This window comes from Lithobates pipiens, unplaced genomic scaffold (genome assembly GCF_037356315.1).
Source record: "Lithobates pipiens isolate NorthernLeopardFrog02 unplaced genomic scaffold, aLitPip1_a1.2 Scaffold_16, whole genome shotgun sequence".
Classification (NCBI taxonomy): Eukaryota; Metazoa; Chordata; class Amphibia; order Anura; family Ranidae; genus Lithobates; species Lithobates pipiens.
The window spans coordinates 564,387,895-564,412,979 of record NW_027507748.1 but is presented as its reverse complement, the minus strand read 5'-3'; the positions used below and the strand labels follow the sequence as shown (position 1 = coordinate 564,412,979).

The window sequence follows — 25,085 nt, the reverse complement described above, 5'->3', positions numbered from 1 at the left end:
GTTTTCCACTGCTCCTGGTATATTCCAGAAATTAATAGAGGACCTCTTGTTTGGACTTCCAGGTGTAGTAACTTATTTTGATGATGTTCTTATTGGAGCAGATTTAATTCAGTCTTTGGCTTCACAACTACAACTTGTTTTGAAATGTTATCTTGATGTTGGTCTCATAAAAAAGAAAAAGTGTGTTTTTGGGGTAAACAGTGTAGATTTCCTTGGATACAGAATTGATGAATTCATCCAACTTATTCTAAGGTTGAAGCTATCCATAAAGCTCCAGTCCCAACAAACAAATGAGCTGCAATCTTTCCTAGGGTTACTTAATTGTTACCATTCCTTTCTGACTGACAACGCATGACAAAGCCAATGTTGCGAAACCCCTACATCGTTTACTAGACAAAGATGTTCCATGGAAGTGGACTGATGTTAATTCTACAGCTTTCATTGCTGCAAAAAAGCGGTTATCTTCTGACAGTGTACTTGTGTTGAAAATGATGGACTTTATAGGCATAACAGCAAAATTTGTAAGAAATTAACACAGTTTATTTACAAAAATTTAAATACTGGAGTGCAAAAGCACATACAGAAACATGCATACTTTCACAATAATTGCCTCAGAGCATAATGATTACACTGTCATCACAGTCAAATTGGATCATAAATGAATCGGATGCCCAAATATTGTACTTGAATCCAAAAGTAACAGTTGTCAAAAACAAACGACACAGACAGTATATCATAAAAGAATCAGCTAGGATTGCCCTACATGTTACGTGTTAGACGCTTCATCAGGAGCTTTGGCGTTTTCTAGAGATGAAAGAGACATGTGCATAAATTCAAAACAGTTCATATATATAATACATATATCACTACATTATTTAATTTAATAATCTTGCTAACATGAACCCGGAAGATGGAACCAAAAACTAGTCCCCCATTGCCATAGAGATAGAAAACAGAATTATACAAAAGGGGAGGGGAGAAAAAAAAAGGGGGGGGGGGAGACTTTTTTTTTTTTTTTTTAATCCAAGCCGAGTCTTTTATGATATACTGTCTGTGTTGTTGTTTGTTTTTGACAACTGTTACTTTTGGAATTCAAAACCTTTATGGCAAGCAATCTTATTCGACATGTTACGATTGCACCATTATACCCGTCATCAAATAGTCAAGCTGAACGTATGGTTCAGACCACCAAAGACTCACTGAAGAGAATTGTTCAAGGAGATTAGAATCAGAGACTTGCAAATTTCCTTCTGCAACAGTACCATGCTCAAGCACTGGTTGTAGCCCAGCAGCGCTCCTAATCAACAGTCGTCTAAAAAAAATGTTTTGATCGTTTACACCCTAATCTGACATCAGAGTTACAAGAAAAGCAATAACTGCAATTTAAAAAGGATACTAATGTTTCTGTCAGATTGAGCCTGACAGTGCTGTCTATGTCAGAAACTATACCGCTGGGCCTTGTTGGATACCAGCAAAGGTGCTTGTGGCTACAGGACCTTTGTCATACAAAGTACAAATTACTGATTGTAGAATATTGCAAAGGCACGTTGATCAGATCCGAAAAAGAAGTGGTTAAATTTTACCTGCTGTGGTTCTAGTGGTACTTGGATTTCGGTGATGCCAGATAATGGTGAACCATTGGTTGATACAGGTGCTAGTTCTCCAGGAAATGTTGTTACAGAGACAGTTTCTCTCAGTCCCTCTGATGCAGCCCAAGAAGAATTGCACCCAGCTGAGGGTCCCAGGGAAATGTCTCAAACAGTGGTCCATAGGTTCCAAGGAGAAATATTCACCCTCCCAGTTATCTCAAAGACTTTGAGGTCTAGGGGGAAGGAGTTTTGTGTTTTACTGCTCTCCACCCAGTAGTGGGAAGCATTATAAATATGTTAACTTGTTTGTTGTTCTGGTAGAGCTATGTATCTTTAGTAAGGATGAGCTCAGGCGTGTTCGCAAGTCCATGTGCCCATGTCCCCCGGGAAGCTGACACTCTGTAGCGCTAATCACAGGTAGTGAGACATTTCCCGATCTATGCAGTTGCAGATTGGGAAATGTCTCACTGCCTGTGATTAGCTCTGCAGAGTGTCAGCTTCTGGTGGGCATGTGGACTTGCGAACACGCCTGAGCTCATCCTCAATCTTTAACATCTATGGTTCCTGTATGCTGTGTGGGATATAAGTAAGAAGTCCTGTCGAATGTCTGTCTGTGTCGATGGTTCAAATACATTTTAAAGTATAAAAAAGTTTTATAAAGAAGCTGTCAGCAATATTGGACTTATACACGGCACTGATCCAACATTACCGATCTCTCATTTATAACTATTGAAGGCTCACAAAGTGCTGGGTCACCCATCGGTTGGACTGTGTATGTGTAAGCAGCCCTGATAGATGCACAGAGATCCGCAGCTCTGAGCGATCTGTCACTTGTGAATGAACAATCAGCACTACATGTTAATTGTAAAGCTAAAAGATAATTTGGAGCTGCGGTTCTGTGTAATGTATCTGTGGTTGCTTGTACACAGAGGGAAAATACTTTACACACAATCATTCATCATAGTGACAGATCAGTCCACTTACTCATATTATGCAGGTGTGTTTAGGGGACTACAAAAGGAGACACAGTGCTATATGTACTTGGTCCCCTGGGGCGTTAATTAAAAATAATGATAGTTCTTGTTTGAACAGTGATTAAAGATAACGGTGATATATTTGTAGCAAAAAAACACAGGGAAATTATCATTTTAAACAGTTTATTTAACAAAAATGTCAATAGATGTATTTGTGTATTGTAGAAAAAGTAAGTACATCTGGTATTGCCCACTTTAGCACAAAGTAATTCCTCTACGTTTTTTATAACTGCCCACCAGTCTCTGACATAGACTTGGTAAAGTTTTTAGCCACTTCTTAATGCAAAATTCCTTCAGTTGCAAGATGTTTGTGGGCTTCCTTGCATGAACTCGGATTTGATTAGGCCAGTTGATAACCTTCAGTTTCTGTGATTGTAAAGTCAGAAAGTCAGAAAGTTTTTTTATCTTAATGCATTCTATGCATTAAGATAAAAATTAAAAAAACTTCTGTATGCAGCAGCCCTCCCTAATAGTGATTGCCGAACGGTTCGCCCGGCGGACTTCCGTGTTTACTGTGTAAAAGAACTTTGACCTATGATGACACATCCATCATGGGGTACAGGACAGCCAATTGAGACATTACAGCACATGGACACTTGGACATTCCCCCTAACTTATAAATAGACCCGTTCCGGCGGCCATTTTACATTCTTTCTTCTGTCACTATAGGGGGAGGTTGCTGTGTGGAGCAGGGAGAGATTGCAGTGACCCAAATCTCTAGCTATTTGGTACACAAAAGTTCTTTTCAGGACTGGTATAGGTGTTAGGTGTAGTTCACAGTTCAGGATATAGGTTTGCTGTGCTACTGATTGTTGCAGCAGCCTGAGTGTCTTTTGTCAGTTTAGAGAAAGGGACAGGACGGTGTGTCTGCTGTAGGGACAGTCAGTTTAGTCATTAGCTGTTACTATCAGGTCCACAAAAGTGCTATTCCAGTTATTGTTCCAGTAGCCTCTGTTTTGTCAGTTTATATAGGGACAGGCAGGAAGCAGTGTGTGAGTCAGTGAGGGTCAGTTTAATCAGTAGCCGTTACTATATTAGGTCCACAAAGGTTCTTTTCAGGACTGGTATCAGTGGTATGGTAATAGGCTTGTACATGTATAATATTCTTTCTTCCAAATATAGAAAGAATATTATACTTGACTGCTGCCCTTCTGCTGCAGTCTGCTAATCATTCACAACCTACTTGTTGCACAAAGCTCCTTATAAGGACTGGTAATAACCTGGTGTAGGGTGCTATAGTACATAGGGTTGAGTGAGGTACAGTCTGCCATTCTATAAGGACTGGTATAGGTCCACAATACATAGGGTTGAGGTGCACTACTGCTGACCGCTGCCCTATACTGCAGCAGTCCTTCATCGGTATAGGGACTGACGTACAGTCTGCTAATCACTCACACACAACCTACTTGTTCCACAAAGGTCCTTATAAGGACTGGTAAGGTATAGGGTACTACAGTACATAGGGTTGAGTGAGGTACAGTCTGCCATTCTATAAGGACTGGTATAGGTCCACAATACATAGGGTTGAGGTGCACTACTGCTGACCACTGCCCTATACTGCAGCAGTCCTTCATCGGTATAGGGACTGATGTACAGTCTGCTAATCACTCACACACAACCTACTTGTTCCACAAAAGGTCCTTATAAGGACTGGTAAGGTATAGGTTACTACAGGACATAGGGTTGAGTGAGGTACAGTCTGCTATTCTATAAGGACTGGTATAGGTCCACAATACATAGGGTTGAGGTGCACTACTGCTGACCTCTGACATCCTCCTGGGGCTGTACCTCTGCTGTGCATATTATGAGGGGCTCCCACTATCCCTGTGCTGTGCTGACTTCCTCCTGGGGCTGTACCTCTGCTGTGCATATTTTGAGGTGCTCCCACCATCCCTGTGCTATGCTCATTATGAGGGGCTCCCACCATCCCTGTGCTGTGCTGACTTCCTCCTGGGGCTGCTTATTATGAGGGGCTCCCACCATCCCTGTGCTATGCTGACATCCTCCTGGGGCTGCTTATCATGAGGGGCTCCCACCATCCCTGTGCTATGCTCATTATGAGGGGCTCCCACCATCCCTGTGCTATGCTCATTATGAGGGGCTCCCACCATCCCTGTGCTATGCTCATTATGAGGGGCTCCCACCATCCATGTGCTATGCTGACTTCCTCCTGGGGCTGCTTACGGTGCAGGTGTCAGTGCTGTATATCACGGTGCTGATGTCAGTACTCTCTATCACGGTGCTGCTGTCAGTGCTGTATATCACGGTGCTGGTGTTAGTGCTTTATGTCACGCTGCTGATGTCATTGCTCTCTATCACGGTGCTGCTGTCAGATGACTCTATCACGGTGCAGGTGTCATTTCTGTATGTCACGCTGCTGGTGATCATCTCTTTGCCTACCCTGACCTTCCCTCTCCTCCATTGCCTTCATGCGCTCCACAGTCCTGAATTGTCACAACAATTTCCCATATAAAAAAAGAATGCTTGTAGTTGTCGATCCCAGATTCACCTCATACATGTGTTATGTCATTGGCCATGTGGTTTGCACAGCTATTAATTATTTTGTGGCTGCAAATTTGACCTGTAGGTTTGCGAAGTTCGCCTCCCATTGAAGTCAATGGGGCCCGCCGCAAACGTTCCGGTTCGCAAACTATCGGTCGCGAAACGTCCCGTCGGAAGTTCATCCATCACTACTCCCTAATACTTTCCTGAGCCCCATCTCAATTCAGAAATGTTGTACAAGAGTCTCGGCTATCTGGGACTCCCCTCCTCATTGACTGAGACAGCAGCGGGGAGCCATTGACTGTCACTGCTGTCAATCAAAGCCAGTGAGCCAATGAGGAGAGAGAGAGGGCGGGGCTGAGCCACAGCTCCATGTCTAAATGGACACACAGAGCAGACCTCGGCTCAGGTGTTCCCACAGCAAGGTGCTTGCTGTGGGGCTACTCGGCAGGAGGGAGGGGCCAGGAGCGTCGGCGAGGGACATGAGAAGGGGAGGATCGGCTCACCATGACCCTTGGACAATGTAGTGTGCCGCTCAGGCTTAGCTGATTCGGGGAGTGATGTCAGTGGTAGAAGCATCCGCTGCTGCAGGAGTGCTGGCAAGTAAATGGAGCTCGTCCTGGTTTCTACGGTAACTGGAGAGAGATTACGCTCTAAGGGGCAGAGCGAAACATGTTGTGGGTATGGCCTGGCCCAGGCTGAGGTTGTCCTTTTCAACATCACAAATTGCGTGGATGTGCGGCGCCGGGATTCCTTCCTTTCTCTCTCCAATCAGGGCTGCTCTGTGCAAAACAACTGCACAAAGCAGGTTTTTTTAAATGAGACTTTAGTATCACTTTAACTTCCTTCATTATAGTGTTGAAAGATCTATTTCCAGTTCAAATTTAAAGCGGTTGTAAAGTTAGTTTCTTTTCCTAAAATAAAAAACATGCTATACTTACCTGCTCAGTGCAATGGCAATGCACAGAACAGCCCCAAACATCCTCTTCTCTGCATGCAACCATAGGAGGCCACTTCCTATGGTGCCACATATGTGGGCTTGGTCCTAAGCCAGGCTGTTGGCATGCATTGGCACATACAGCACGGATCAGCCCCTCACCCCCCCCCATCCCACCCGTCCCTCCTCAGTAATGGCTCCCGATGCTCTCAGCCCAGCCTGCGAGAGAGCAAAGACAGAAGACCTGCAGACAATCACAGCACTGGATCAATACAGGACTCAGGTAAGTATTTAGGTTAGATGGGGAAGGACAGATTTCACAGCTTGTTTAGAATATGTAAAGACTTTAATGTCTGTATTCTGAGCACAGCTGCACATCCCAGCCTATGAGGCCAGGTTCACATATGTGTGTCCATGGTTCCCAGCATGGGGTATGGTAAATTCCTGTTCACTGATTCAGGTGCAAATCAGGTCCGAATTTTTGCCTGAATTTGCACCGAAACCGGACCCAAACACACACCGAACTCTTTTGGAATGCGGACCGCAGTTGCCCCCTTCATTGAGAGCCGGTCACACTTGCATGTTATGTGAATTGGATGTGGGGAAACTCGCATCCAATTCACACATATGTGAACCTGGCCTGAGAGAGCGAAGAGACAAGATCTGCAGATGATCAAAGAGCTGGATCAATACAGAACTCAGGTAAGTAATCATTTAGTTATTCAACTATAGCAAGCATTTTGCCCCTGGTCACAGCGAAGTAGCATCTAATGTGTTTCTATGGCAGTGTTCTAATAGATACGATTTCAAGTAGTGTGATTTGAGAAGTAGTTCATGCATTCTTTTTCAGGACTTCAGCACGATTTTCACTGCCATAAGCTATAATGTAAATCATGATGCAAAACGTACCTGCATCTACAGCAGCACTACTTGAGCCTGAAAGAAGTTAAATATTAACCCTTTGCTAGATAAACTTTTGTTCATAACATGGCTTTAAAATCAGATCCCTTCACAGCCAGACCATCACTGGATCTCCCTGTGACATAGACAGCCCCCAGCCCTTACACATCCACATGTAGCTACATGTCACATGGTCAGCAGTCAGTGACGTGTACAGAAGAGGACAGCAGCAGGACTTCCAAAACAAAGAGTGGTGCTTTTCTAATAAGGAAACAATTAGCTTAGTTCGTGAAACACCAGCTCTGTATGATTCTTCAAATGATAACTACAAGGACTGCAAAAAGGTGATACAGCATGGCTTGAAGTTGTCACAGGTATTCTGTCACAATTCCCTTTTTTTGATTGGTCAAGGCCAAGTAGCAGTTAAAGTGATTGTAAAGTCTAGTTTAAAAAACAAAAAAAATAACAAACATGTAGCTTGCTATGGGGGCACCCGAGCAGAGTCACAGCTCTGTGTGTCTATTCAGACACGGAGCCCGACACAGCCCCTCCCCCTCTATTCCCTTGGCTTTCTGACTTTGACAGCCGTGGGAGCCAGTGGCGCTGCTGCTGTGTCTTAGCCAATCAGAAGGAGAGTGATGGCTAAGACACTCGTGGACATCGCTGGACACAGATGGGGCTCAGATAAGTAATTAGAGGGTGCTGGAGAAGCTGCTACACACAGAAGGTATTTTTTCTTCATGCATAATACATTAAGATTTAGGGCAGCACAGTGGTGTAGTGGTTAACCCTCTCACCTAGCAGTAAAAAGGGTCCCTGGTTTGAATCCCAACCACGACACTACCTGCCTGGAGTTTGCATGTTCTCCCTGTGCCTGCGTGGGTTTCCTCTGGGTACTCTGGTTTCCTCCCACACTCCAAAGACATGCAGGTAGGTTAATTGGCTTCTGTCCAACATTGGCCCTATTATATGAATGGGGACCTTGGATTGTGGGCTCCTTGAGGATAGGGACTGGTGTGAGTGTGCAATGTACAGGATAGGGACAATTGTAGACAATCACTCAGGTTGAACTGGATGGACTGGTGTCTTTATTCAACCTTACTAACTATGTAACTATGTAAAGATAAAAAAAACCTTCTGCCTTTACAAGTCCTTTAAGCTGAGTGAAATTAAATTTTTTCTTTAAATCATTATTTTGTCTCTACTTATTTCCTGTTCCATTTTCTGCACTTAACAGACAACTTGTAGAATCTTATCTCTAATCCTAAGCTAGACTTATATTATACCATGTAATACTATATCATGCAATACGAAGAATGTAGTATGTCTACTACAATGTAGTTGCAGCAAACAATATGTGGGGAGGACCAAAAGAGTATTGCATATTAGAGTGGGTGAACACTTTTCAAAAATTTAAAAGCATAATCTATCCAGACATTTTGCTTTAAAACACAATAAAGATCCATCCCAAGTGAAGGTGATAGGTATTGAAGTTGGTATACCCCATTGGAAGAGCAGTAATATAGTTTGACATATATCCAGAAGAGAGATTCGCTGGATATATGAATTAACATCCCATCAACCACAGGGGTTAAATGTTGATTGGGATATGAATAGTTTTATAAACAATAGATGAATGTCCACCAAATAATCGGGATTTTTAAATTTGAATTTTATAATTTATATATAATCATGTACAATAATAAAGTCTAGTGTGCGTGTGTATATATACCGTATATACTCGAGTATAGGCCGACCCGAATATAAGCCGAGGCCCCCAATTTACCCCCAAAAAAACTGGCAAACTTATTGACTCGTGTATAAGCCGAGGGTGAGACATGCCTGTCCATCCCTGTGTGTGTGTCCGTCCATCCCTGTGTGTCCGTCCATCCCTGTGTGTCCGTCCATCCCTGTGTGTCCGTCCATCCCTGTGTGTCCGTCCATCCATCCCTGTGTGTGTGTGTGTCCATCCATCCATCCATCCCTGTGTGTGTGTGTCTCCATCCATCCATCCATCCATCCCTGTGTGTGTGTGTCTCCATCCATCCATCCATCCATCCCTGTGTGTGTGTGTCTCCATCCATCCATCCATCCATCCCTGTGTGTGTCTCCATCCATCCGTGTGTGTGTGTGTGTGTGTGTGTGTGTGTGTGTGTGTGTGTGTGTGTGTGTGTGTGTCCAGCCTACCTTTGTCCTGAGCCTCCGTCCCGTGCCGTGCCTTGCCTTGCATCCGTCCCGTGTCGTGCCTTGCCTTGCATCCGTCCCGTGTCGTGCCTTGCCTTGCCCCCGTCCCGTCCCGTCCCGTGCCGTGCCGTGCCTTGCCTTGCCTCCGTCCCGTGCCCTCTTCGTCGGCGGCCATTGTAAAATTCAAAAGCTGCGCCGCCGCCTTCGCCTGTGATAGGCGGAACACTGAATTTCCCAGCAGCCTGTGTTCCGCCTATCACAGACGTCGTATCATCCTCGTCCGTAGTACGAGGATGATACGATGTCCGTGATAGGCGGAACACAGGCTGCTGGGAAATTCAGTGTTCCGCCTATCACAGGCGAAGGCGGAGCCGGAGGCGCGGCTTTTGAATAGAATGGCCGCTGTCTGTCTGCTCGACACGCTGATCGAGCGGGCAGACAGCGATGACTCGAGTATAAGCCGAGGGGGGCACTTTCAGCCTCAAAAAAGAGGCTGAAAATCTCGGCTTATACTCGAGTATATACGGTAATATATGTTTTTAATGAGTGTAAAGTTATTAGTTGATAATGCAATGCATATATTTACTAATTAGACAATGCAATTGTTATCAATTAGGGTAACACCTGTTGTTATGTACTTTATCATTAAAGAATTGAAGGTATCATTTAATATCCTGATATAGGTAAATTTTTAATATGCAGATAAATCATATATGCAGTGCAAACAGCAATATGTTCCATCATTGGTTTGGTTGTTTAAATAGAGCACAGTGGATCCTCAGGCATATGGCCGCCATGTGTGGAGGTTTGAACTGCAACAATATGGCAATGCGGTTCATGATGGTTTTGAATACCATTATGCTGGTTACGCTGCCCTCTAGTGTTTCAGTACCAAGTTTGTATATAAGGAAGTAAAGTAAGCACCTCCTTACTGCCTCACAGAAGAAGTCCCATTAGACGAAACGTACGTCATCTCTCACTGCCCGCCCTGCATCACCACTCTCTTGCCCTCACTGTGCAGCTGCAGGCAGCAGAGAGATTATATCATCTCTCTACTGCCTACCTTCATTCTGGGACACAGCAAGTGAGAATCTGCGCCGCGTAGTTGTAGCAGGCAAGTGAAACAGCAAGTGACAATCTGCATCTGGTGGCAAGGTGACGTGGCAAGTGACACAGCAAGTGACAATCTGCAACGTATGGCAGGTGACGTGGCAAGCGACAATCCGCAACCTGTGGCAAGTGACAATCCGCAACGTGTGGCAAGTGACGTGGCAAGTGACAATTCGCAACATGTGGCACGTGAAAATCCACAACGTGTGGCAGGTGGCGTGGCAAGTGACAATCCGCAACATGTGGCAGGTGATGTGGCAAGTGACAAACATCTGCAATTTATAAGCTTATATATTCATTCCTTGATTGGACTTTTGTTTGCCTAATCACAATTAAGGCATTGCAACACTTATTTATGATAGCGCAACATGCTTATATTCAGACACTTATTTTAGGCAGATAACCCATGACATTATTTGGTGAGTTGACTTTTACCTATAGACAGCCTCACAAATTACCTATACTACAGTATGTGCATGCAAGCGCCAGCTCCTTTTTATTATTATTTTATGTAAAAAAAAAAAAAATAATCAAATCGATCGATGTGATAACTTTAGTGAATTTAAAAAATATATATTTTCAATTTGTGAAACCTTAGCACATTTGATTTGATAATGCAAATACTACATGCTTTCCTAATAGAATTGGAATTAAATTGCCTTTCAGAATTTTTCCTATGTCCTGTACAGTACATAGTTTATGAAGATACTCAAGAGCAGGTGAATAAATAGACAATAATAAAAATTAATTATAAAATGTTGTGAGACAACACATGCATATATTTATGATTCAGATATAAAAAGAAATTGACATGCAACCAGTATACATGGAATGGCAAGAAAATACTAACTGGCCAAGTTGAATGTGATTAATTACACTCATTTTTTATTTTTCTGCTATATGCATCCATATACAATTTAAATGTAAAAAGCCATAGACAACAAAACACACACTATATTTTTGTATATTGTTGCACATATCAAAACTCATTTAGAGAAAGTTCTCTGTGTATTAAATCATAACAAAATACTACATATTATGCACATACTTGTATTATTATAATAGACTAATAGAGAGAAACTAGTGATAAAGAGACTTGTACTTACGTACAAACCACTGCCAGGTGCATATGTTAGTTTTAGAAAAGAAAAGCCTTTTCCCTTGGTTACGCTATTTGTTGATAATGACTAGAGCCCCGTCTTCCTTTGCAGATAATGGGAATGAATCAGCTTGCACAGGCTGAAGACACACCCAGAATGGGAGCTCAGGTGTTCTGAAATGTATTTTCTTGTATGAAATCATATACAAACCTCACATTACAAAATATCTGCCCCTCTAGGCCTGGACCACCTTGTCTCTAGCTTTTTGGGTCCCAATCCCAAACAAGGATGCATCCCTGAAAGTCTAAACCAGGAATCTTAAAACTATGGCTCTCCAGCTATTGTGGTACTACACATCCCATGAGGCATTGTAAAACTCTGACAGTCACAGACATGACTAGGCATGATGGGAATTGTAGTTCCTGAACAACTGGAGGGCCGTAGTTTGAAGACCCCTGTTCTAAACTGTCCATATCCTGCAAGTACTGAACTCAGAGACAGCCAGGCAATTATCATTTTAAGAAAAATATAAAATGTGGGTTTATTTTTCATCATCTCGGAGCAGAACTAAAGACTGCAACTTGGTGGGGTGGGCTTTTCCCATATTGTTTGAGTATAACAGTGCCCCCCTCCAGTGATGCAACATCCATAAGCTCCCATTCACTCTGTCACAGCCACTGACATCTTTTTCCAGTCTCTTTGTAGGTTCAACATCTCCAGTCATATTGATTGGTCAGCCAGCCTGGAATGACGTCACTCCATTTTATGCATCCGGCCAATCAAGCCATGGAGAGCTTGTATAATGTGCTGCACATGCACTGCTCAGTGTACAGCTAGAGGAACATTGCTGGCAGGCAGAAAACATGTTATATTGCAGAAGAGATATGAGTCTCTTCCTCAGTAAAAGCTAATTGGTTGGCATGTCATTAAGGAGTAACTCCACTTTTGTTGAGAAAAAGAATCCGCTCTAGGTGATTAGTGTACATTGCAGGGATTTTAACAAACGTTGTTGCAGATTCCAATCTTTTGTTATTCTGAAGAACTAGCTGTTTGTTTGTCTGTGTCCATGTCAAAGTGAATCTGTATTGGAGTGATTTAAGTGGTTTTATAATAATCAGTCACCTGTAGGGCTCTAATGAGGAAAGTTGCAGGGTCTGCATCCCTTTAGATTTGATTTTCCTTTGGGAGTATCTTACCAAAAATGACATTTTTGTTGCAGGGGATGCTCAAAATCTGATTTGAATCTTAGTGCAGACTTCTGTGAAAATCAGTAAGCCGATCATACAAGCAGGGAATTATATATCTGGGGGGCGTTCCTGTACATCATCTGGGTACAGAACACCACCAGGTAGTCATATTGCATTGTATTTTACAGAAAATTACAGAGCTACAGATTGAAAGCTAATTTTTACATAACATTAAATTACAATATAGACAGTTTGCTATGTTATTGTATATGCTATGTTAACTTTTTTTTTTTTTATTTGATAATCTTTTTCTACACATAAGTGGAGTTACTCTTTAGTATTAGTATTTTGCATTAATTAACCACTTGCTTACTGGGCACTTAAACCCCCCTCAGTCCCAGACCAAATTTCAGCTTTCAGCGCTGATGCACTTTGAATGACAATTGCGCGGGCATACAACACTGTACCCAAATGAAATTTTTATCATTTTTTTCCCACAAATAGAGCTTTCTTTTGGTGGTATTTAGTTACAGCTCGGAGTTTTATTTTTTGCTAAACAAACAAAAAAAGATGCAAAAAAATAAATAAATAAATCATGTTTTAATAGTTTGTTATAAAATTTTGCAAACGGGTCATTTTTCTCCTTCATTGAAGTGCGCTGATTAGGCGGCACTGATAGGCTGCATTGGTGGGCACTGATGGGCTGCATTGGTGGGCACTGATGGGCTGCATTGGTGGGCACTGATGGGCTGCATTGGTGGGCACTGATAGGCTGCATTGGTGGGCACTGATAGGCTGCACTGGTGGGCACTGATAGGCATAGTTAAGGCGGCACTAATAGGCACAGATAAGGCGGCACCGATGGGCACAGATGGGCACAGATAAGATGGCACGGATGGGTGGCACGGATGGGTGGCACGGATGGGCACTGATAGGTACCACTGATAGATGGGACTGATGGGCACTGATAGGTGGCACTGATAGGTGGCTCTGATAGGTGGCTCTGATAGGTGGCTCTGCTGGGCACTGATGGGCGGCACTGCTGGGCACTGATGGGCGGCACTGGGGTGCAGCACCTCTGAAGCAGATTGTGGGCACTGTGGGTGGCACTTCTGGGTGGCACTGTGGGCACTGCTGGGTGGCACTGTGGGCACTGCTGGGTGGCACTATGGGCACTGCTGGGTGGCACTGACGGGGGGCACTTACTTTTTATTAGGGTGGCACTGCAGGGGGCAGGTGGGCACTGGCAGGGGGCAGGTGGGCGCTTGCATTGCTGGCCGTGATCGGGACTGATGTCCCGATCACGGCCGCCGGTGATCGCCTTTACCGGCTCCGTTATATCATTGGCTGACAGCTGATCACGTGATAAGGGGTCGGGATCGACCCCTTGCACGGATCGGTGATCAGGCGAGTCTCATGGACTCGCCGATCACAGAGCGTGCCGCTCGTACACGGGACTACGTCAATAGACGTAGTCCCGGAAAAGGAGATCCGCGCTGTAGCCGTCATTTGGCTATAGCGCGGATCTCAAGTGGTTAAAGCCAAACTCCTGAAAAATCCCCAAATTCACAGAATAAATACATATAAGGGAGCAGTTTTACATTTACAAGGATGTATTATTCAGTCCATCTAGTTGCGAGATTTTACTATTATCTCAGACAACACAGCCAGAAGAATGACACCACTTTCTCAGTGTAGCACCAACCTCGAAGGAGCCGCTGGAATTTAGGCCTATTTCCCTCACTCAGCACCCACAGCCAGGCAAAAATGGATTTCTGCACACGCCAGTTGGCTCAAGAAACATACATAACAAAACAGTGTTCTGCCTTCCTAAATAACTACCAATAAATCCTTAAATAAGAATAAACTATTAACATGCAATGTAGCAAGATACTGAGTGCACAATCAAATTTTTGACTGTGAATAGTGTACAATACACAATAATGAAATATACGTGTTCCCTAAATGGGAATAGTGAACAATAAAGATAAACAGGGCAGCCATCAGAAATTGTGAGGCCCCATACACAGCTTTAGGCCTGGGCCCCCCCCCCCCAGCCTGACCACCAACATTCCCCAGGGTCCCATCCACTGGTCGTCCCACTGAATCTGCCTTCAGTGCCTCAGCCCTCCTCACACCTGTATGCTCTGAGCCCCCCCTCACACCTGTACGCTCTCGGCCCCCCTCACACCTGTACGCTCTCGGCCCCCCTCACACCTGTACACTCTCAGCCCCCCCTTACACCTGTACACTCTCGGCCCCCCTCACACCTGTATGCTCCTAGCACCACTCATGTCATATATACACAACCACGTACACACACACACAGGCATGTACTACACACACAAAGACATGTACACAGTCACACACACAGACCCCCGACCCGCCCCCCACAACAGCCCTTACTTGTAAGGTGGTCCTAGTCCCAGCTCTTGTTTCCATTTGCAGAGGGGTGCACATGCAAGAAATGGCCAGAGGTGGCAGAAAAGAGCCAAATGTCAGCTCATGACTGAGCAGCAGCTTTTTGACTCACACACATACAGGAGCATCCATGGAGCTCCTCTGCACCCGACCCTGCCTTCTCATATCCCTGCCAGTCGGCCGGGCCCATCCAGACGCTGGGGCCCCTTACAAGTGTATGGGCTGTACCCCCCCGATGGTGGCCCTGAACATAAAGTCCACACACTCAAAAAATGAATTGAATAAAAATAAGAGTCCAAATGCACAAATAAAATCCTCAGAGTCTTCGGCACAAAAACGCACAACACACCACCAGTGCATAAATGTTGAAAATGCAAGTGCTCCACCTCAGTATCCTAGCCACTCACCTCACGTTCTGACCCCTGTTTCACCAGAAGGCCAGAAAAAGCAGGTTCCCTCTCTGGGATACAAACGGATCAACTGATCATGGAACTCCTATTCTGTCCGTGCTCCATCCGGCTGATTGGAAGGATACCAGCCGGTACAAATTCCCTCAATGGGGTCCAGTGCACATAGGTATAGAAAAGGCAAAATCTAGAGCTCTCTGTATATCAAAACGGTTTATTTCCTCATTAAAACATTAAAACGTTACTCACAAACAGCACTTAAGCAGTGCGGGCTCAGGATGCATAGAAACGACAAGATGCTCGAGGGATGGCGTTGCCACTGCGACTCCTTCCCCCCATACTCATTACATCAAATGGGCTACTAGGCTGGAAACGTCTCACCGATGTTTGAATTGACTAATACTCTCTGGTGTGCTGCATAGATATAGCATATTTCAATGTGCACTCAGTATCTTGCTACATTGCAAGTTAATCATTTATTCTTAGTTAAGGATTTATCGGTAGTTATTTAGGAAGTACAACACTGTTTTGTTGTGTATATTTTATATGTGAAGTGAACGCATTTTCTGTGTGTGCAGCAGCCAGGTGGGGGGTATTTTTCAACTTTTAAATTTTTGGAGTTTTTGGTGGGATTTTGTTATATCACCTACTACACATATCACTATTTAGTGATTAAGGTTATTATTATTTGGGCTGATAGAAATTTGTTTTATTGTCTCAAGAAACATTCTAGGGGTTTTGGTTTTTTTTTTTGGTTTATTTTGGGAACAAAGAACTTGGATAGGGATTAGGGGTACATGGGATGCCCTGAAACTGAAGTAACTCCAAATAAAGACAAAAGTTCCATAAATCAATGTTGAAGAGTAAGCTCCCAGACATGTGTGGTATTGCACTACACTGTCCTCCATGTTGCTTTGGGTATGATAACTGGTGTGTACTCACTCAGTCCCTTAACCCATTCCCGCCGAGCGTACACAGATGTGCATACTTAGCTTTCGGGGGTTATACCGGGATGATGCCCGCTGCTGGAGGCATCATCCTGGTACCGTCGTTTAGATCGGGCGATCGGCTTTTCGAGGATAAAAGCCGCTCGGTTGTTATCCCGGAGGAGCAGGAGGGGACGTCGTCACCTCCCGCCTCTCTTCCCAGGCCTCCAGGTGGCACTGGAGAGCCGATCGACGATCCGGCTCTTTTCCGGCGGCTAGTGACAAAGTGGAACGAAGCCGGAAACGGCTTTGTTCCAGTCTCCTTGATGTAAACACGGAAGCAACGCCACAACGTCTATTCCTGTTTACTCGGCTGCCAATGGTTTAAAAAATATACAGTATTCAGATCCGGGGCGGCCCGTCCATAGGGGAGCCTAGGCGCCGCCCCCCCCCCCCCTCCAGGCAGTCAAAAATAAAACATTTTAAAAAAATTAACTTTTTTTAAAGCTGGCCCTTTAAAAAAAAAAAGTTCCTTAAGTGCACTGTGTTCGGACACAGTCCGATGCCGGACACAGTGCACCTATGGGAAGCACCACGTCTATGCAATTACGAGATTACAGACATGGCGCTTCATTTGTGGGCGGTTAGCCCGCCTTGCAGCGCCAAGTAGCTTCCGCTCGTTCGTAGTATATATTGCTATGGCCGTGCGGTTTGATTGACATCTAAGTTTGATGTCACTTCCTGTTTTCTCTCTCAAATTGCGCCCAGCAGAGAGGAAACAGGAAGTAAGAGAGAATGGACCTCTCCACAGGAGACACCGCTGGAGAGGACAACACACTACAAGGTAAGTAAGGGGGAGGAGGAGTTTAATGTGAGGCTGCTGCAACTTGGTGGGGTACATGCTGCTGCAACTTGGTGAAACACATGCTGCTGCAACTTGGTGGGGACACATGCTGCTGCAACTTGGTGGGGACACATGCTGCTGCAAATTGGTGGGACACATGCTGCTGCAACTTGGTAGGACACACTCTGCTGCAACTTGGTGGGACACATGCTGCTGCAACTTGGTGGGACACATGCTGCTGCAACTTGGTGGTGACACATGCTGCTGCAATTTGGTGGGACGCATGCTGCTGCAATGGGAGGGAAGCATGCTGCTGCAATTTGACGGGACACATGCTGCTTCAATTTGATGGGGACACATGCTGCTGTAATTTGGTGGGACACATGCTGCTGCAATTTGGTGGGACACATGCTGCTGCAACTTGGTAATGACACATGCTGCTGCAACTTGGTGGGACGCATGCTGCTGCAATTGATGGGGACGCATGCTGCTGCAATTTGGTGGGACACAGGCTGCATTTGGTGGGACACAGGCTGCATGTAAGGAGGGACTCCGTTGGGGCACCTGATATAAGGATGAACTCCGCTGGGGACACCTGATGGCATCTGGAGGCAAGCGATGTGGCTAGTGACACGCTCAGGGCTCCCACTGATTCTGCATTATGGTGATTTGAATGATTTAATTTTATATTACAATGTTATAATAGAAATAATGCGCTTCAATCATCCTGACACCATAACAACCATGGTGCCGTGATGATTGAAGTGCTAACACCAGGTGTTTGGAATATCTTTATCTGCTGATTGTTAAACTTTCTAGAATACACATTTATCTATTGTTGTGTAGGATCTGGGCCTGCTGTCCCTCCATCCCTCCATCCCTCTCCCTTGTTCATCTCAGACACTAACCACACCACCTTAGAGCCACGCCCACTATTTTGCTGAAACCACGCCAATTTTCCCAAGTGGCAGGAGACAAAAAGGAAGGGCGGGGTCTGGCGCCCCCCCCATCCTAAAACTTCACCACCCCCACTGATTGAGATCCACCCGTTTTTGGTGATCTGAATACTTTGAAGTGCAAAGGAGGGATTTGGGGTCTTTTAGACCCCCGATCCCTCCATAAAGAGTACCTGTCAGCACCTATTACTGTCACAAGGGATGTTTACATTCCTTGTGACAGCAATAAAAGTGATAAATTTTTTTTTTTTAAACACAATTTAATAATATAAAAATAAATAAAATAAGATTTTTTTTTTTTTAAACCACCCCCGTCACCGCGAGCTCACACAGCAAAGAAAACGCATACGGAAGTCACGCATATGTAAACAGTGTTCAAATCACACATGTGAGGTATTGCCGTGATCGTCAGAGCAACAGCAATAATTTTAGCACTAGACCTCCTCTGTAACTCTAACCTGGTAACCGTAAAAAAAATGTAATTGTCACCTATGGAGATTTTTAGGTACCAAAGTTTGTTGCCATTCCACGAGTGTGTGTAGTTATAAAGCATGACATGTTCGGTATATATTTACTCAGGGTAACATCATCTTTCACATTATATAAAAAAATTGGGATAACTATACTGTTTTTTTTTTTTTAAATTCATCAAATTGTCCCTTTTCCAAAAAATTGCGTTTAAAACACCGCTGCACAAATACCGTATGACATAAAATATTGCAACAGTCGCCATTTTATTCTCTAGATTCTCTGATAAAAATATATTTATATAAATAGGCTTAGTCATGAAATGGTTAAAGTAGCTCTTAGCATAGGCTGCTGAACAGGTGGCTTCTGGCTTGGCTTAATGTCTGCAGCTAAACCTGGAGCTGAGACACTGGCTGAGTGATGTCATGGAGCTTTCCTCTTCTATCTCTCTCCTTGCTCTTTCTCACTGCAGATGCTGCACAATTTCCGGAAGTTGTGAAAACAAATGTTGGTTACACACAGGAGAGGGACCCAGAGGAGCACCATCAGTTTGTAAAGACAAAGACCACTATTTAAATGGCCATCCTATTAGTTATCCAGTACAAGGATAAAAAGGCTGATCTATTGCATCCATCCCAGTAGGGGCAGAAAATGCAGCATTTTAAAGAGGTTCTGCGTAAGAATCTATCTGCTGTGTTATTGTTGGTTTTCTTGGCAGCTTTTCTTTTTTGTTGAGTTGGCTTTGGGGGAATCAAGACCTGCTCCTCCTCTTCATCATCGAAGAAGAGCTGCGAATCTTCAAGATCGTCTTGCACACACAAGCTCTGCATCAAATTTACTCTTAGTACCGAAAAAGTTAAATATGAACAATGAACATAAATTGGTTATTTAGTTTGCCATATCTATATAGTATGTTACTTCCCTATGTACATAATTGGCTTCAGGAACATTAAGGAGGTATTTTACTAAGAAGGCACTGCACCAGTTCATCGAACGTGCGAACCGGTGCACATTGAAGCACAAATAACGATAATAAATACCCACATATGTAAACTGCAACTGGCGCTAGGGTAAGTGCAGTTTTTTTCATTAATAATAGCGCACACCCAATACAATTGGTTAATTTCATCTCATTGGATGTGTCTTGTTAGGCAATTAGTAGGGGTTCTCAGTTAATTAACCCTTTTGATGCTAATCTCATTCCTATCACTTCTAATATAGCTTTGAAATGTGTTATTTATTTATTTATTTTTTACCCAAATCTTTCAATACATTACAAAGAACAGAGAAGTGTTTCTAAACCCAATAAATTAATATTTTTAGATCCTGGTCTTTAAAGGTGACCATACACTGCAATCAGTTAGATCTTAAATAAATTAGATTTAGTGCAAGAGCCTGTTTGATTTCCTATATTTTGAATTAATCGTTCAAGTGCGGCTTCCTATTACCTATTTTGCCTAAATATTGAGTTGTACAGAGATTGGCCAATCAGATTGCATAGTGCATAACCATCTTAAGTGACAAATTTGGAATGTAGATGTGTCATGACCCATTTGTATTTTCCAAACGATATTTCTTGGGCATTATACAAGGCACCTTTTTTCGAGACATGCTAGGGTGATCAGGAATCTTCAAACTACGGCTCTCCAGCTATTGCAGAACTACACATCCCACGAGGCATTGTAAAACTCTGACATTCACAGACATGACTAGGCATAATGGGAACTGTAGTTCCTGAACAACTGGAGGGCCGTAGTTTGAAGACCCCTGTGCTAGACCATTATTACGCCTCCAGAATTGGGAGTGTCGCATCTACCCAACTTTTCTCTGCTGGTGGACACAAGAACCTAAATCTATATATACACATGCTGAAGCAGGAAGCAATATACATTGGTCTGGAAGTGAATCTCTACACAGGAAGTAGGTGTGTGTTTTGAGGCCAAATCATTTAGACATACACACATGACCCAAACAAATACCACCCCATGTAAAAATAACTAAAAAATTATCTTAATTTACAAATAAAGATCTCTTCCTCAGAGAACAGTGAGTGGGCATGGTGGTGGGAAGAAATTCACAGCAGGACAAACCGCTTCCTGGAGGGTCGTGACATCATACTACTGCTTCCGAAACCAGATATGCGCCACGGGCAGGGGAGTTGCTAGGTGGTAAAAAGACCAGGTGCTTCAGCCCGAAGTCTGAGCCTGGCACCGGGGGGGGGGGGAGTACTTACCTGACGCACACAGACCTACCTGACATAAACTGTGTCTGACCTACCTGATGCACACTGCCCTGACATACACTGATCTACCTGGCATACACTGATACACACTGAGTGACCTACCTAACTAGACTTCTGGTGACGTGTCCTGTGAGTCCTCCTGCAGCTCAGATGTACTGTGCGGCGCGCTCATCAGAGTAGAGTAGACTAGACAGCACTGCAGCAGGCACTCCACTGGTGACTCCAGTCAGCCAGAGCCATGACAGGAGAGGAGAAGAGAGCTGAGGATCTCATAGTGACATGGCGTGGTGGCCGCATTGTAATTCCTGCCTTCTGAAGTCTACAGCGCCTATGATGGACGTTACATGTCCCGTGGTCCCGGCATTGGCCCAGTCGGACATCCATCATAGGCACTGCAGGTTCCAGAAGGCAGGACCTGCTATGTCACTCGGCTGTGCTCACCACTTGGGGTCAGATTGGTCTTCAAGACTCAAATGCAAGTGCACGCTTTTTGTCCCGCCGTGGCCGTGTGCAGACACAGTGTGCCTCTCCGGGACGGCCTATAATGATGTCACACGTCCCGCAATCCTGCCATTCATTGGACCAGTGTGATGTCCATCATAGGACATGGCAGTGCGGAACCTATGATGAACTTCTCACTTGTCCAATGCCGGGATCGCGGGCAGGATCATGTGATGTCCAATAGACTTGGTCACTCGGAGTTAGGCACCGTCGCCCATGTGACCAGACTTTCTGCTCGCTCATCCTCGCTCAGCGCAGTGCGGCACTGCACTTTCATGGGGGACTCGGGGCTAATCATTTTTAAAATAAATGCCTGAGACTCTGGGCTTTTTGGGGTCACATTCGGGGGCCTCAGCCCCCCCCCCCCCCCAGCCACCCCCTGCCGACGCCCCTGGCCACAGGTACATATCTCCGCGCACACTAGGGTTGCCACCTTTTCGTCAAGCCAAACCCGAACACTTTAGCAGCGCGCGGGAATTTTTTTTGTAGTACACGCTATATGATTGTAGGAGACTTGGGACACCTTTGAGTTACCCTAGGAGTAGTAAGGAGGCGCAGATAGCGTGCTGCAGTGAACAGTGGCTGTGACCAAATTGTGTTAACAGTGGAGAGGGGGGTAGACTTAAAGGGACATGGTTAAATAAAACAAAAGCATTTGAGTGACCATAAAATATGATTAGATTATTAAAAGAAATGTCACAGATAAAATATGAACCTAGCCTACCTTAAAAGTGGACACTATCTGTAGGGCAGGGGACGTTGTCAATGGGCAGAGTGCGGTGTCAGTGGGGCAGAGTGCGGTGTCAGTGGGCAGTAGATGGTGTCAGTGGGCTGAGTGCGGTGTCAGTGGGCTGAGTGCGGTGTCAGTGGGCTGAGTGAGGTGTCAGTGGGCTGAGTGAGGTGTCAGTGGGCAGAGTGAGGTGTCAGTGGGCAGAGTGAGGTGTCAGTGGGCAGAGTGCGGTGTCAGTGGGCAGAGTGCGGTGTCAGTGGGCAGAGTGCGGTGTCAGTGGGCAGAGTGCGGTGTCAGTGGGCAGAGTGGGGTGTCAGTGGGCAGTAGATGGTGTCAGTGGGCAGTAGATGGTGTCAGTGGGCAGTAGATGGTGTCAGTGGGCAGAATGCGGTGTCAGTGGGCAGAGTGCAGTGTCAGTGGGCATGGGATGGTGTTAGTGGGGCAGAGGATGGTGTCAGTGGGCAGGGGAGGGTGTCAGTGGGCAGGGGACGTTGTCAGTGGGGCAGAGTGCGGTGTCAGTGGGCAGTAGATGGTGTCAGTGGGCAGAGTGCATTATCAGTGGGCAGAGTGCATTGTCAGTGGGCAGAGTGCGGAGTCAGTGGGCAGAGTGCGGAGTCAGTGGGCAGAGTGCGGAGTCAGTGGGCAGAGTGCGGAGTCAGTGGGCAGAGTGAGGTGTCAGTGGGCAGAGTGAGGTGTCAGTGGGCAGAGTGCGGTGTCAGTGGGCAGAGTGCGGTGTCAGTGGGCAGAGTGCGGTGTCAGTGGGCAGAGTGCGGTGTCAGTGGGCAGAGTGGGGTGTCAGTGGGCAGTAGATGGTGTCAGTGGGCAGAATGCGGTGTCAGTGGGCAGAGTGCAGTGTCAGTGGGCATGGGATGGTGTTAGTGGGGCAGAGGATGGTGTCAGTGGGCAGGGGAGGGTGTCAGTGGGCAGGGGACGTTGTCAGTGGGGCAGAGTGCGGTGTCAGTGGGCAGTAGATGGTGTCAGTGGGCAGAGTGCATTATCAGTGGGCAGAGTGCATTGTCAGTGGGCAGAGTGCGGTGTCAGTGGGCAGAGTGCATTGTCAGTGGGCAGAGTGCATTGTCAGTGGGCAGAGTGAGGTGTCAGTGGGCAGAGTGAGGTGTCAGTGGGCAGAGTGAGGTGTCAGTGGGCAGAGTGCGGAGTCAGTGGGCAGAGTGCGGTGTCAGTGGGCAGAGTGCATTGTCAGTGGGCAGAGTGAGGTGTCAGTGGGCAGAGTGAGGTGTCAGTGGGCAGAGTGAGGTGTCAGTGGGCAGAGTGCATCGTCAATGGGCAGAGTGCATCGTCAATGGGCAGAGTGCGGTGTCAGTGGGCAGTAGATGGTGTCAGTGGGCAGTAGATGGTGTCAGTGGGCAGTAGATGGTGTCAGTGGGCAGAATGCGGTGTCAGTGGGCAGAGTGAGGTGTCAGTGGGCAGTAGATGGTGTCAGTGGGCAGTAGATGGTGACAGTGGGCTGAGTGAGGTGTCAGTGGGCTGAGTGAGGTGTCAGTGGGCTGAGTGCAGTGTCAGTGGGTAGAGTGCAGTGTCAGTGGGTAGAGTGCAGTGTCAGTGGGTAGAGTGAGGTGTCAGTGGACTTTTAATTAATAAAAAAATCAACAAAAAAATCAAAGCAATCCACAGGCACCCCATAAATAGAGAAGAAAAGATATTAAAGGCTACTGAATGAGCACTGCACAATGAAGTAATGATGCCAGGATGGTACTGAAGGTAGAACTAGACTGCAATCTTTAATTAGCAGCCATGTCCCTGGAAAGACAAGCATGACAGTCCAACACTGGATAGCTTGTGGACTGTGAACTGCAGGGAAGTAAAGGCCCTCAGCTCTGCACTTACCCAGCGGCCTGTCTGTGTCTCCTTAGCTTGCTCAGCAGGCTCTTTGTCTGTTCCTCTCGCTTTTTGGAAAGGTCACATGATCGGCTTGCAGAGGGGAAGAGCCGAGTGTGTCTACATGGAATAGGCACTGGCGACTGGCGAGTCTCTCCCCCCTCACAGCCGCCAAATGTGTCACAACTTAAGTTACACAGTGCAAGAGACTTGGCCAGAGTGCCGGGCAGTGCAGGCAGGGAGGGAGACACCTGCATGGGGAACCCCAATACACAGTAATAATAGGAGACTGCTCAGCACTATGTCCGGGGCTCAGGTGGACTGATCCCCGGACAAAGGATTCAAAACCAGTACTGTCCGGGTGAATCCTGGGTGGGTGGCAACCCTAGCGCACACAGCAGCTGCGCATCTCACATACACAGTGGTCGCACATCTAGCTGCAGAAACACAATTTTTATTGAAAATAATAGTAAAGCAGATGCAGATTTCCAGGACTGAACTAACAAATGTTTATAGTGAAAGGCAATTCTATTAAACAAGGTCTAAATGGGCCATTGACATGCATCACAGTTGAACTTAGGAATGTGTCTTTGCAAAGTTAAACTACAGTGGTGTGAAAAAGTGTTTGCCCCCTTCCTCATTTCCTGTTCCTTTGCATGTTTGTCACACTTAAGTGTTTCGGAACATCAAACCAATTTAAACAATAGTCAAGGACAACACAAGTAAACACAAAATGCAATTTGTAAATGAAGGTGTTTATTATTAAAGGTGAAAAAAAATCCAAACCATCATGGCCCTGTGTGAAAAAGTGATTGCCCCCTAAACCTAATAACTGGTTGGGCCACCCTTAGCAGCAACAACTGCAACCAAGCGTTTGCGATAACGTGCAATGAGGCTTTTACAGCGTCCTGGAGGAATTTTGGCCCACTCATCTTTGCAGAATTGTCCTAATTCAGTTACATTAGAGGGTTTTCGAGCATGAACGGCCTTTTTAAGGTCATACCACAACATCTCAATAGGATTCAGATCAGGACTTTGGCTAGGCCACTCCAAAGTCTTCATTTTGTTTTTCTTCAGCCATTCGGTGGTGGACTTGCTGGTGTGTTTAGGATCATTGTCCTGCTGCAGAACCCAAGTTCGTTTCAGCTTGAGTACACGTACAGATGGTCGGACATTCTCCTTCAGGATCTCTTGGTAGACAGCAGAATTCA

At 45.4% G+C, this 25,085-nt stretch overlaps 1 protein-coding gene across 2 annotated transcripts in view; it reads right to left on the bottom strand.

The window, feature by feature from the left end:
* The window catches only part of LOC143983668 (glycoprotein-N-acetylgalactosamine 3-beta-galactosyltransferase 1-like), a 143,886-nt gene extending 128,100 nt beyond the window's left edge, over nt 1-15,786 (bottom strand). Inside the window, exon 1 of one of the 2 annotated variants that reach the window (XM_077483643.1) lies at nt 15,621-15,786. The gene's annotated coding sequence lies outside the window, so the exon portion shown is untranslated. Of the gene's footprint in view, nt 1-11,362; nt 11,542-15,620 lie in introns of those variants that run through there. The other variant, XM_077483644.1, reaches the window with a different exon arrangement.
* Between the last annotated feature and the right edge of the window lie 9,299 nt (nt 15,787-25,085).